Source organism: Musa acuminata, unplaced genomic scaffold (genome assembly GCF_036884655.1).
Source record: "Musa acuminata AAA Group cultivar baxijiao unplaced genomic scaffold, Cavendish_Baxijiao_AAA HiC_scaffold_1138, whole genome shotgun sequence".
In the NCBI taxonomy this organism is placed as follows: domain Eukaryota; kingdom Viridiplantae; phylum Streptophyta; class Magnoliopsida; order Zingiberales; family Musaceae; genus Musa; species Musa acuminata.
In genome coordinates, this window is record NW_027021350.1 from 3,292,815 (window position 1) to 3,305,637 (window position 12,823).

General features: G+C 37.1%; 1 long non-coding RNA gene across 1 annotated transcript; it reads left to right on the plus strand.

The window, feature by feature from the left end:
- The first annotated feature begins 4,742 nt into the window (after positions 1-4,742).
- Positions 4,743-5,446, plus strand: LOC135671231 (uncharacterized). Its single transcript, XR_010512670.1, has 2 exons — positions 4,743-4,879; positions 5,000-5,446. It is a non-coding gene; the product is annotated as an uncharacterized LOC135671231 (long non-coding RNA).
- The last annotated feature ends 7,377 nt before the right edge of the window (positions 5,447-12,823 follow it).

Sequence of the window (12,823 nt, forward strand, 5' to 3'; positions counted from 1 at the left end):
AGGAGCCTAGTACTTGTTAGTATTGAGTTGAGTCTGTGGTAGGGCTACCATCACATAATTTGAGTGATTCACTAGTAGAGAGAGGAGTAGCAACTTCTTTTGCATCTATATATGTGTTTTTGATAATAATTCTTGAATATACTTTCTCTGTGAGAGGAGGAGACCTGAGGATGTAATGTTGCTTCCATCCTAAAAAGTAACTTAATAGTCCTAAATCTTTAAAGGAGAATCGATCAGCCAATTGCTTTAGAAATGTCTGAATCCCCAAGGGATCATTGCCTATGACAATAATATTATCTACATATACTAGAAGATATATTGTATTTCCATGTTATTATCGTAGGAATAAAGAGGTATCAGACTTAGAATTGATGAAGCTAGTTGATATCAGAAACGATCCAAGTTCAGTATATCAAGCTCTTGGAGCTTGACGGAGTCCATAAATGGTTTTTTATAATTTGCAGACATGTCTTGGACACTGATGATGAACAAAGCCAGGGGGTTGTTGCATAAAGACAACTTCAATTAGAGTCCCCTATAAAAAGACATTGTTAACATCCAATTGTCATATGTGCTAGTCTCTGGAGATGGCCAAATTTAGAATAAGCCAAATTGTTGTGAGTTTAACTACAGGACTAAAAGTCTTTGTGAAGTCAACTCCATGTCATTGATGAAACCCTTTGGCTACTAAACGTGCTTTATATCAAGCAACAGACCCGTCGAGGTTTCGCTTAATTCGGAAGACTCATTTACACCCAATGATGTTTTGTGTAGGATGAAAAGGTACAAAAGTCCATGTCGAGTTATGGAGTGGAGCATCATATTCTTCACACATGGCTTTATGCCAATGTGGAGATTTTTAGGCTTGAGTAATTGTGGTTGGTTCACAGGTCTCAAGAGCGGATTTAGTGAGAGCATGTAAGTCGAGAACCTGACGTGGTTTAAAGATACCACTTTTTGAGCGTGTTGTCATTGGATGTCCAAGAAATGTAGGTTGTGTTATTGGTGTAAGTGGTGGAGAGGCATCGACAAGGGTTGGGATAGGTTGAGATACATCAATGGCACTAGGTAAAGAAGGTTGTTATGATTCTAAGGATATTATGTCAGTAGTAGGAGAAGCTTGTGAAGAAGGAAGAGGAGAAGGAATGGAGAGAGTGGGAAGTTGTTGAACCGGGAGAACAAAGGAGTGTGAATCCTTAAGAAAATGACTGGATGGTGTGGGAAGAGGTTTGTTTGAGGGGATCGATGGTATACTCTAGTGATGTATATTTGTTAGAGTGGCCTGCATAGTAAGAGACTCATGGTTTTGAAATGGAAAGGCAAACTCCACAAAAACAACATGAGGTGAAATAAAGACTTTTTAAGTTTTTGGTTCGTAGCACCGAAAGGCATTATGTTCAAAAGAATATCCTATGAAGATGCAAGGTTTAGATTGTGGCGCTATCTTATGTGGGGCATAGGGATGTAGCCATGGATAACATAAACAACCAAATATTCTGAGTTTTTTAAGATTTGGGGATTTGGAAAATAATTTTTCAAATGGAGACTAGTATTGGAGAACTGGAGTGAGCAGACGATTAATAAGGTAGACAACAGTTTAAAAGATGGCAGACCAAAAGGTTGCTGGCATGGAGGCTTGATGTAGAAGTGTAAGACCAGTTTCTACGATATCTCGATGTTTGCATTCAGTAAAGCCAACTAGTTGAGGAGTGTGTGGGGGTGACTTAAGGTGTTGGATGCCACAAGTTGAGAGGTAGGACGTGAGGGCTTGATATTCACCTCCACCATCAGAGCATATTATTTTAATTGTAGATTGAAAGAGGTTTTCAATTAGCTTTTTAAAGTTTGTGAAGATTGTTTAAACTTCTAATTTAAGACGAAGATGGTATATCCATGTGTACTTAGTAAAATGGTCTACGAAAATAACATAAAATCTAAACTTGTTAAAAGAAGTGATAGGAGCATGGCCCCAAACATCAATACAGATAATTTCAAATGGTGTAGAACATGATATGGAGGAAGTGCCAAAAGGGAGTCTATGACTTTTATTACTAAAATAAGCATCACAAGAAGTGAGAATGCTATTATTTGTAAGAGTAAGAAGAGAATAACAAGAAAGTAATTTATTTTATATCGAGAGAGAGGGATGACCAAGACGACAATGCCACACATCAATTGGAGCTGCAACTGAGGAGTAAGCAGTGGGCTGATTTATTTGTGGAACTAACGACCATTTATAGACATTGTCTTTACTCTGGCCTTAGACCAAGGATACCCCCATGCTCAAATCCTTGACAAGAAAAGAGTTAGGAAAGAATTCAATGAAGGTATTATTTTATTTGTAAAATTGAGAAACAGAAATGAGATTTCGTTTAATGTAAGGTGCACACAAAATATTATCGAGTGTAAAAGTTATGGTAGGTGAATTAAGCAGTGTGGAACCAATATGATTAATAAGAATTCCTTTACCATCACCAATGATGATGTCCTCATTTCCACTATAGTTGTTATGGATGGACAAGTTCTGGAGATCAGAGGTGATGTGGTGAGATGCGCAAGAGTCCACGATCCAATTATGATCACTAGTGTTTAGAGTAGTCGTGAGATTTGTTTGAGGCTAATTTGATTAAGCATGAAGTCTAGGTCGAGATCGATAGACTTTTGCAGAGTGACCAACTTTATCATATAGTTGGCAAACAACTTTTTGTTGGTTTGTGTGTTGAGGGCGCCAGGATTGCTGATGATTGAAGTAGCGACCTTGGTTATTGTGATTGGAATGTTGATGATAAGGAGGAAGGATGGTTTGTTTGGAGCTCATAGGGTCAGAAGGCATTCTGGTCAAACCTTTGTTGACAGTCTTGGTATACGAATTACCTCTCCTCGTAGATTTTTGATTGACTTGAGCAATGATGGATGGTCTTGGTAGTATGTCCTCGCACTTTAGATATATCTCAAACTCAGTCAGCTTATCGTAGAGTTTTTCGAATGACACTAGTGAATCACGTGCCTGTATTACTATTATCAATTCATTGTACTCGTTTCTTAGGCCATTAAGGATATAGACAATAACTTTTTCATCACTGAGGGAATGACCTATCAATGCCAAGTTATCGATGATAATCTTTATGTTGTATAGATAATTAGCAACAGTACTTCCCTCATGTTTTATCTTCATGAGACTGGATAGGAGACTAAGCATACGAGTGCGTGAACGATTGGCCAAGGTGGTTTGCAACTTGCAACAAACTTCGACAGCAGTGCCACATGAAGAAATGAGTGGGGCGAGGGAACCAGTGACCGATGATTGAATTGCTTAAAGGATGAAATGATCCTAGCGTAATCATAGTTTGCGGTTCGGATTTGGTACTAGACTAGGCGCACCTAGGATGTTGCGCATCGCCAATGGACAATGAAGAGAGCCATCGACATAGCCTAAAAGATCATAGTCAAATAATAGATTAGAGAATTAAGCATGCCAGGATGCGTAGTTGCCACCTTTGGATAATTTGAAGAGGATGAGGGTTGTTGCATTTATGGAGATGCTTGTATGTGGAAAAGTATTATGGTTCCCTACGGGAACAATAATTGGAGCATGAGAGGTAGATAATGAGGACATATGGAAGATATGTACTAAAATATGAGAGCAACTAGAAGTTTACAACGATAACAATGATCAGGGAGGAAGAGGTATTGGTGTAGATCAGTATCACCTAAGGTGGGTTGTTGGCAAATGAGGTTTTCGTTGAAGTAGAAGACAGTTGTAGATCTCTGTGCAGCAGTTCACAAACATTAATTACTTAATGTCACTAGAGATGCTATGCAGTTGTTGGAGTAATTCACTGAATACATCTTGGTATGCATGTATCTAATTTTGCAAGAAAAAATAGATATAGGTTTTGTTGGATAGAACTAAGAGCAGAGGGCTTGACCTTTTTTCTGGACTTTAAATCTTTGAAGTAACAAATTTATTTTTTAATAAATATATTGAGTTAATCGATCTTTTTGTCTTCGTCGTCATGGTTATGGGCGTCTCATGGATCTTCCGAGAACAATGCATGATGAAATCCACTGAAAGACAACCTATAAGCTCTATGCCAGAAGCCAACCATCCCTGGAGAGACAGCTCTGAGAGTAGGAGGCTGATGATTTCTGGTAAATGGATCAGCAAAAACAGTAAAACAATTGTCTTCGTTGCATTACTTTGCAATGCAAACCGGGTTTAGTTTTTACAGTGTTTTTTAGTTTTTTGCTTAGTTTAAAGTGTTTTCTGAATAAGAAGGGAAACTTAGTAAAGTTTTAAAAAACTATAAAGGATAAATCATTCATTCATTTCTTAAGTCTCGTGGTGATAAGATCATTTACTTCCACATTGGTTAAGGAGCAATGGAATCAAGAGCTCATAAGTCCGTCAAGTCTTCTTTACTTTTAGAAGTGCTTTTTAAAGCTCACATAATGTGCTCGTTAGTATTCTGTTTTATACATCCATGCACGTTCTTCCACACCCTCAACAAAAATACGTATCATCCACTAATTCAACGAGATAACTCAATCATGTTGGTGTGGCACCGGTAGCATCTTCCTTCGGATCCTCCCATTCTTTCAGCTTATCTCGTCGTAGATCATGTCACGAAGAACACGATAATAATAGACATCGGAAACAATCACCGGCGTTGGATGGGAAGAAGAGACACCATCATGACGTTAACGCTGTGACGCAAGTCCCAAATATCACATCCCCTTCCTTCTCTATAAAAGCCAACCCTCTCACGCCTCTGAATCGATCATAAGAGCACCACCGAAGACGATAAGATGAGGACAGTCGTCAGGTGTCGTGCTTCTCTCCTCCTCACACTCGTCATCGTCGTCTTCCTCGTCACAGGTCAGCTCCTGCATGCCGTGAGTTAAAGCTTGTTTACGCCTCTGAGAACTATCTACTCTCGATCTACATCGAGCTGTAATGATCCTATGCATGTCTTTTGTGCATTGTTTGAACTGGTAGTAGCGAGAGGGGAGCCGACCCCTGTGAAGGAAGCGAACCCGCATATTCCATACAGCGCCGTGCGCCCTAGCAGTCAGCCCCACCGCGCCCCAGCTCCCTCGACGAGGGGATGCCGCAGCAATTACTACTGCCGTCCACCTTCGACACCATGATAGGCTGCTTCGACAGTATGGAGGAGTAATTCCTTTGACAACGCAAAATATATACAGGAGGCAGATACGTACAATATATATATATATATATATATATATATATATATATATATATATATATATATATATATATATATATATATATATATATATATATCTCTCTCCTAAACTTTTTCCATGGTTGAAATTGTTGTTACCTTAAAATCCCTTAGCAATGGTAAAAGCTCTAGACCTGATGGATATACTGTTGAATTTATAAATTATATTGGATTATGATGTTGACCACTTCTAATTATATCATGAACTTGATGATAATTGAGCTAAGACTTTTATCTTTTTTAACCCTAAATGTCTTACTCCTCTTAATATCAAGTACTTTCGATCGATATATCTTTGTAATGTGAATTATAGAATTCTAGTCAAAGTTTTCGCTAATCGGATTAAGTTTTTTCTTAATAAACTCATTTCTAAAAAATATTCTATTTTTATGACCAATTATAGTATTCATAATAATATTCTTATGACTCAAGAGATTATATATTCTATGCATTGCTCTAGAAGTAAGAATGATTACATCCATATGAAAATTGATTTGAAGAAAGCTTATGATAAACTTTCTTGAGAGATTATCTTTACCATGCTTAAACTAGACAAATTTCCATATAAGTCCATATGCTGGATTTATTCTTGTATTTCCTCTTCTTCTTTTGCTTGCTTGCTGAATGGTGAGCCCTCTAATTTCTTTAAGGGAAGACATGATTTTAGACAAGAGGATCCCCTTTCTCCGTACATTTTGTCATTGTTTCACGACATCTTTCCATGCTTTTAAATCAAGCTTGTGAGAGGAATATGATCACTATATATAAATTATGTTATATTCTCTCTATGTGGATGACATCCTCCTATGTTTTTATGTGAATAAGAAATTTTGTGACTCTATTATTCAGATCCTAAAGTTGTCTGAATCTTTGACCAATCTTAAAGTCAATAATCTTAAATTGGCTATCTATTTTCCTAAGAATACTTAGAGAGACGAATGATAGGATATTTGTAATCGATGTCAAATCTAATAGGGTATGTTTTCTTTTAAATATCTTACCACTTTTATTGCCCCCTAAAGAAACTCCATTAATTCTCATGATCATATCATACAGCAAATCTCCTTAGGTTTCTTAAGTTGGGAAAGTGATCCTCATTAACTCAGTTCTCAATGCTTTTCCCTATATTCTTCTTTTAAGTGTCAGCTAGATGTCAAACACTATTCTCAACAATATCAATCAGAGTATTAGAAAATATCTTTTGGCAAAAATCTGATGGCTCTAGAGGTTTACACATGATCTTTTTGGATCATGTCATTATGCTTAAACAAAAAGATGGCTTGGCGATTAAAGACATTCACTTGGTTAAAGTTATCCTTCAAACCAATTTGTATTGCTCAATACCTAAATCATAAGGATACCATATGAGTTAATGTGGTCTATGATAAATGTGGCAAGGTTTTCCCTTGGGACAATAAGCAATTCACCATACTAAGGGCTATGGATCAATTGAAAATGGGTTTCTTTGAATTTATAAATAATGGTTCTTCTAACCATATAGTTTGAGATACATGGATTTTTTATTTGCCTATTTCACATAAACATATTTTTATTGATTCTTTCAATTTAATTCTTTGGATTCTCATATTAGTTCCTTGTTTTGTGATGACCGATGGAATTATGAGTTATTATATGCTTCATTGGACCCACCCTCTTTGATGGAAAAAATATTTAGGATTAATCTTCATATGGATCCTAACAAGGATATTTGGTTGTGGTATTTTGACAATCAAAGTAAGCCTACTGTCAAATCTGCTTACAAATTCTTGAAGTTCATTAACAGTGAGCCTAGTGAGAAGTAGGATAGATGGCACCTTCATTGTAACCTTTCTATTGCCACTAAACTCGTTCAACTTTAAACATATATTCAAAATCTTTTCCCATAATAAATATTATAGCAATATTATTATTTCTCATATCTTTTGATTTTACAACATTATTTTCAGCCTTATCTTCAAAAGCCACTTACACAATTAATATTTCTAATTATTTCGGTATTAGCAATCTCTAACATTTTTTTACCCTACTCACTAAGTATTTTATACATTAAATATATTAAATTTTCTTCCATGTATCTATCTTATCTAAACCTATTTCTGAAAATGTTTCTATATTTTGTGTTATTAGCCGAATCCTATTTCTTGGACTCTTTACTCATGCTGGTCCAAAATAGACTAAGAAAACACTTCTCTATTGATACAATAGATTTCTTGCATATGGCCTCCATCCACCCTTCTCCGTTTAGGATACTTAGATGATGAATATGTCTCACATCAATTCTAAGTAATAATATAGTATGATTATCAAATGTTTAAGGTCATAGTTATGAGTTTTTATATGTTTTTTGAACACTGACCCTCACTGGCCTTGTACAACCCTCCACCTTTCTCATTCGGGCTTGCTTGTGATCGATATTGGCAATGTTAAAAACATATGTACTCATAACAAGAAATAATGAAAAAAAATATGAAATATCTCTTTTAAAAAGATAAAAACAAAACTTTAGATTAATTCACTTTTGTTCGATTTGGTTCGCATCGATACCACATAACTTGAGGTGCAAACCACACCATTTCAGACAATTAGGTCTAGTTATTTTTAGGAAATTATTTTGGGTCTAATTTTTTTCTTTAGAAGATTATGGACTTTTCCTGAAAAATATCTCTATAATGTATGAGAATATTAATGCAATTTTCTTGTCAAAGAATCCTATTCAACATTCACTTACCAAGTATATTGACATTAGACGTCATTTTATTAGGGATCATATAAACAATCATGACATATTCTTAGATTTTGTTTATATAAAATACCAACTAGCAGATATCTTTACTGAACCATTAAGAGAGGAATAATTTAATTTTATTAGAAGGGAATTAAATATGTTAAACTTGAATAAATGAATCTTGATAAACCTAAAATTAAAAAAAAAAAGTGGCCAAAAATAGGTGCCTGCCAGTTCAATCGCTAATTCAATCCTTGTTTTCTTCCCTTTATTTCTCTTATTTTTCTGTCTTTTTCTTCTCCTCTTTGCTGCTGCAAGGATGTCTATATTGCTGTAGTTTTTCTCCCCAAAAAAACACAATCACCTTGTATCTAAAATGCAGTCACCACACCTGCCTTATATTGATCTAGGGTTATGTCAAATAGGTGTGAGCTGTGGGCTGATAAAGCCCACAATAGGCTGAACATGGGCTGTCAGCCCAACAACTCCCCCATCAGCCCATAAGGGAGGCTGTCCCATGACTCCTCAGTATAAAGACATGCCGATCACTTGTCGTCCTATCTCCTGTCTTTCTTTTGGTAAAGACTTTGTCAACATATCTACTCCATTGTCATCTGTGTGAATTTTTTGAAGGTGCAACTGCTTCTCTTCAAATACATTTCGAATCCAGTGGTATCTCACATCTATATGCTTTGACTTAGAATGAAACATTGGGTTTTTACACAAATGAATGACACTCTGGCTGTCACAATGCACCACATAATTTTTCTATTTCAGCCCCAATTCTTGTAAGAATTCTTTCATCCATAATATTTCTTTGCATACCTCTGTAGCAGTAATATATTCTGCTTCTACAGTGGAGAGAGCAATACACCTTTGTAATCTGGATTGCCATAACACAACTCCCCCTGCAGAAGTAAGTACATAACCTGAAGTGGACTTCCTCGTATCTATATCTCTTGCTATATCTGCATCTATGTAACCTGTCAACACAGGTGGTCCACCTCCAAAGTTTAAACAAACCTTAGAGCTCCCTCTGAGATATCTAAAAACCCACTTCATTGCTGCCTAGTGCGCTTTGCTTGGATTTGCAAGAAATCTACTAGTAACACCAACTGCATATGCGATGTCTAGTCTTGTACATATCATTGCATACATTAAACTTCCAACTACTAAAGCATAAGGAACCTTTTGCATTTTCTCCTTCTCCTCATCACTTGACGGACTATATTCTGAGCACAACTTGAAGTGACCTACAAGAATCATTAAATAATCCTGTATACTCGCCACCATTATATGATCTTATGTATTTCAATTGCCTTTCTGTCTCCTTTTAACCCTAGCAAGAAACTCTTTGAAGACATTAATCACCTGATCTTTAGTCTTCAAAGCATAGGCCCAAACTTTCCTAGAAAAATCATCTATAAAAGTGATAAAATAAAGTGCACCACTAATACCAAAAACATCAACAGATCTACCAGGAGTTTTTGTCCTCAAAGGACTACATACATCTGTATAGACACGGTCTAATGCATACATTTTTCTAGACATAGCAGGACTAGCAAATAAAACTCTGTGTTGTTTACCAGCCAAACAATCAATACAAGAGTTCAAATGTATACCTTTGAGATCTTGTAATACCTTCTTTTGGGAAGAGCTTGCAGCCCCTTCACGCTCATATGTCACAATCGCCTATGTCATAACTCCATGTTGAAGTCTTTCTTTGTAGCATTTAACTACTTACCATAAGCTTTAGCTTGCAATCTATACAAAGTATGACATTTCTTTCTACTGGTCACAATAAGAGAACCCTTACTGAGCTTTCATTGCCCTTTGTGAAATCTGCTTTCATAGTCTTCATCATCAAGTCTTCCAACTGAAATTAAATTCAACCTCAAGTCAACCACATGTCTCACATCCTTAAGCACCAACTTGTAACCAAGGTTGGTCTTTATGTGGATATCACCCATGCCAATGATGTCTGCTGTGCCATAGTTGCTCATCTTGACAACACCAAAATTTCCAGACCTGTTTGTAGCAAAAAAACTCCCTCCGTGGTATAACATGATAAGAAGCACTTGTGTCAATCACCCACTCAAGGTTCTGACAAACACAAGAAAAAATATCATCAAAATGAGACAAAATCAAATAATCACCACCCTGCACTGTAGCTATAGTATTATTCTTTGACTCTATAGACTCCACTTCTTTTCCCTTTTTCTTGTTCTTCTTAGGTTCCTTACATTGATTCTTGTAATGTCCTTTTTCACCACAGTTATAGCAAATAATATCTTTTCTTGATCTTGACTTACTCCTACCTATACGTGAACTACTTCTAGACTTTGACCTTCCTCTATTCTCTAAGATAAGTGTTTGTAAATCATTCTGAGATGTTGCTGAATTCTTTCTCCTCAACTCCTCATTCAACAAACTACTTGTTACTTGACTCATGGTGACAACACCATCTGGCGCAGAATTACTGAGAGAAACCACCAGTGTCTCCCAACTTTTTGGTAATGAACTGAGAAGTAATAATGCTTGCAACTCATCATCAAGAGACATTTTTATAGAAGATAACTTGTTAGTAATACTCTGCATTTCATTCAAATACTCAGCAATAGAAGCACCCTCTCTATATTTTAAGTTCACAAGTTTCCTGATCAAAAAAGCTTTGTTGCCAGCTGTTTTTCTTTTATAGAGACTTTCCAATTTTTTCCAAAGAGAATATGCAGAAATTTCAGTAGAAACATGGTGAAAGACACTATTATCAAGACATTGTCGAATAATCCCAACTATTTTTTTATCTAACCTCTTTCACTCATCATCTGTCATAGTTGTGGGTTTTGCATTATCCCCCTACAAAGGTCCATACAAATCTTTGCAATATAAAAGATCTTCCATTCTTAGTTTCCATATCATCCAATTGTTTCCATTTAAACTAATCATGCGAGAAACACTATTGGCCTCTATGTTCTAATACAAAATTAAATCACTACAACCCTGCTCTGATAGCAGTTGATGGGGATATAAAGAGAAATAAACTTTGTATATGAACAAATACTAGCAGACCATAATATGCAGTGGAATTAAATGGAACCATAATAAAATTGAATACCAAAATATATGTGAAAAACCCCTTCAATGTGAAGGGTAAAAACCACGAGGCAAACTAGAGATAATCCGAAATAATGAATATACAAATCTCATTCTCTTGCCCTAAACCCTAGCAACAATCACAAGAGAATAACTGGGATACAAGGATCGCGTCACTGTCAACAACATCTAAAACCTCCCCAAGTAATCACAGTAAGAATATATTGTATATTTGATCTAACCAGAGATGAGAACACTGCTAGATGATCGAGGATAGTCTCTCTGCATTGTCCTTGTTTTCTTCCCTTTCTTTCTCTTATTTTTCTACCTTTTTCTTCTCCTCTTTACTGCTACAAGGATGTCTACGTTGCTACAGTTTTTCTCCCCAAAAAAACACAGCCACCTTGTATCTAAAACGCAGCCGCCACACCCCCCTTATATTGATCTAGGGTTAGGTCAAAGGAGTGTGGGCTATGGGCTGATAAAGCCCACAATGGGCTGAACATGGGATGTCAGCCCAATAGAGACCATGATTGAGGGTCACTTTAAGATATCGCAGGATTCGTTTGATTACAAACCATTGCATAGTAGACGGCTGGACAGGTGAGAGCTAAGTACTGTAAAGAGACAATGACTTGTCGATATTGAGTGGGTTTCGTAGCATGACTTCCATCAGATAATTTGAGAGATCCACTAGTAGAGAGGGGAGTTGTAACTGCATTTGCATCCTGCATGTTTGTGCACTTTTTTGTAATAAAAAAAGACCTGAAGATGTGTATGTCGCTTCTATGCCCAGAAAGTAGTTCAAGATTCCTAGATCTTTAAGCGAGAATCGATCTACTAATTATTTGATGAATGCTTGAATTTCTATGGAATTATTGCCTGTGACAATAATGTCATCCACATATACCAGAATATATATTATGCCTCCATAGTGTTGTCATAGAAATAATGATGTATCAAATTGGAGTTCATATAGTCAACTGAAGTAAAAAAAGAGCCAAGTTCAATGTATCAATGTGGGAGAGGTAGATCCGAAAGGCCGGGAAGCGATTGTAGAGTTGCGACGGTGTACGCTGGCCTACAAGCGGTCGTAGGGCTGCGTCGAGGCAGAGAGGATTCTTGGTGTCGGTTCTACTTCTACAAGAAGGGACAAAGGAAAGGCGATAGTAAAGAATACTGCCGGGTTGAGTCACAATAGTTCGACTCGATGACGATGCAGCTAAGGTGGAGTCTGGCAAGGAAGCGGGTCCGGTAGGGCTGCGTCGAGGTAGAGAGGATTCTTGGTGTCGGTTCTACTTCTACAAGAAGGGACAGAGGAAAGGCGATAGTAAAGAATACTGCCGAGTTGAGTCACTATAGTTCGACTCGATGACGATGCAGCTAAGGTGGAATCCGGTAGGGAACCGAGTCCGGTAGGGCTGCATCAAGGCAAAGAGGATTCTTGGTGTCGGTTCTACTTCTACAGGAAGGGACAAAGGAAAGGCAATAGTAAAGAATACTGCCGGGTTGAGTCACTGTAGTTCGACTAAATGACGATGCAGCTAAGGTGGAGTCTAGTAGGGAAGCGCGGGTCACGTAGGGAAGCTGGTCCACTTTGAGATGTTAGAAGTGGACCTTCACGGCGATCTGCTCGAGACCACCTTCACGGAGATGTGTGACAGTAGTCAGAAATGGGCTTGAAGTATGTCTATCGATTTTGAGATAGTTAACCGGTGCGCGAGAAGAAAAGACTTGCTATTGCCAAGGAGGAAAT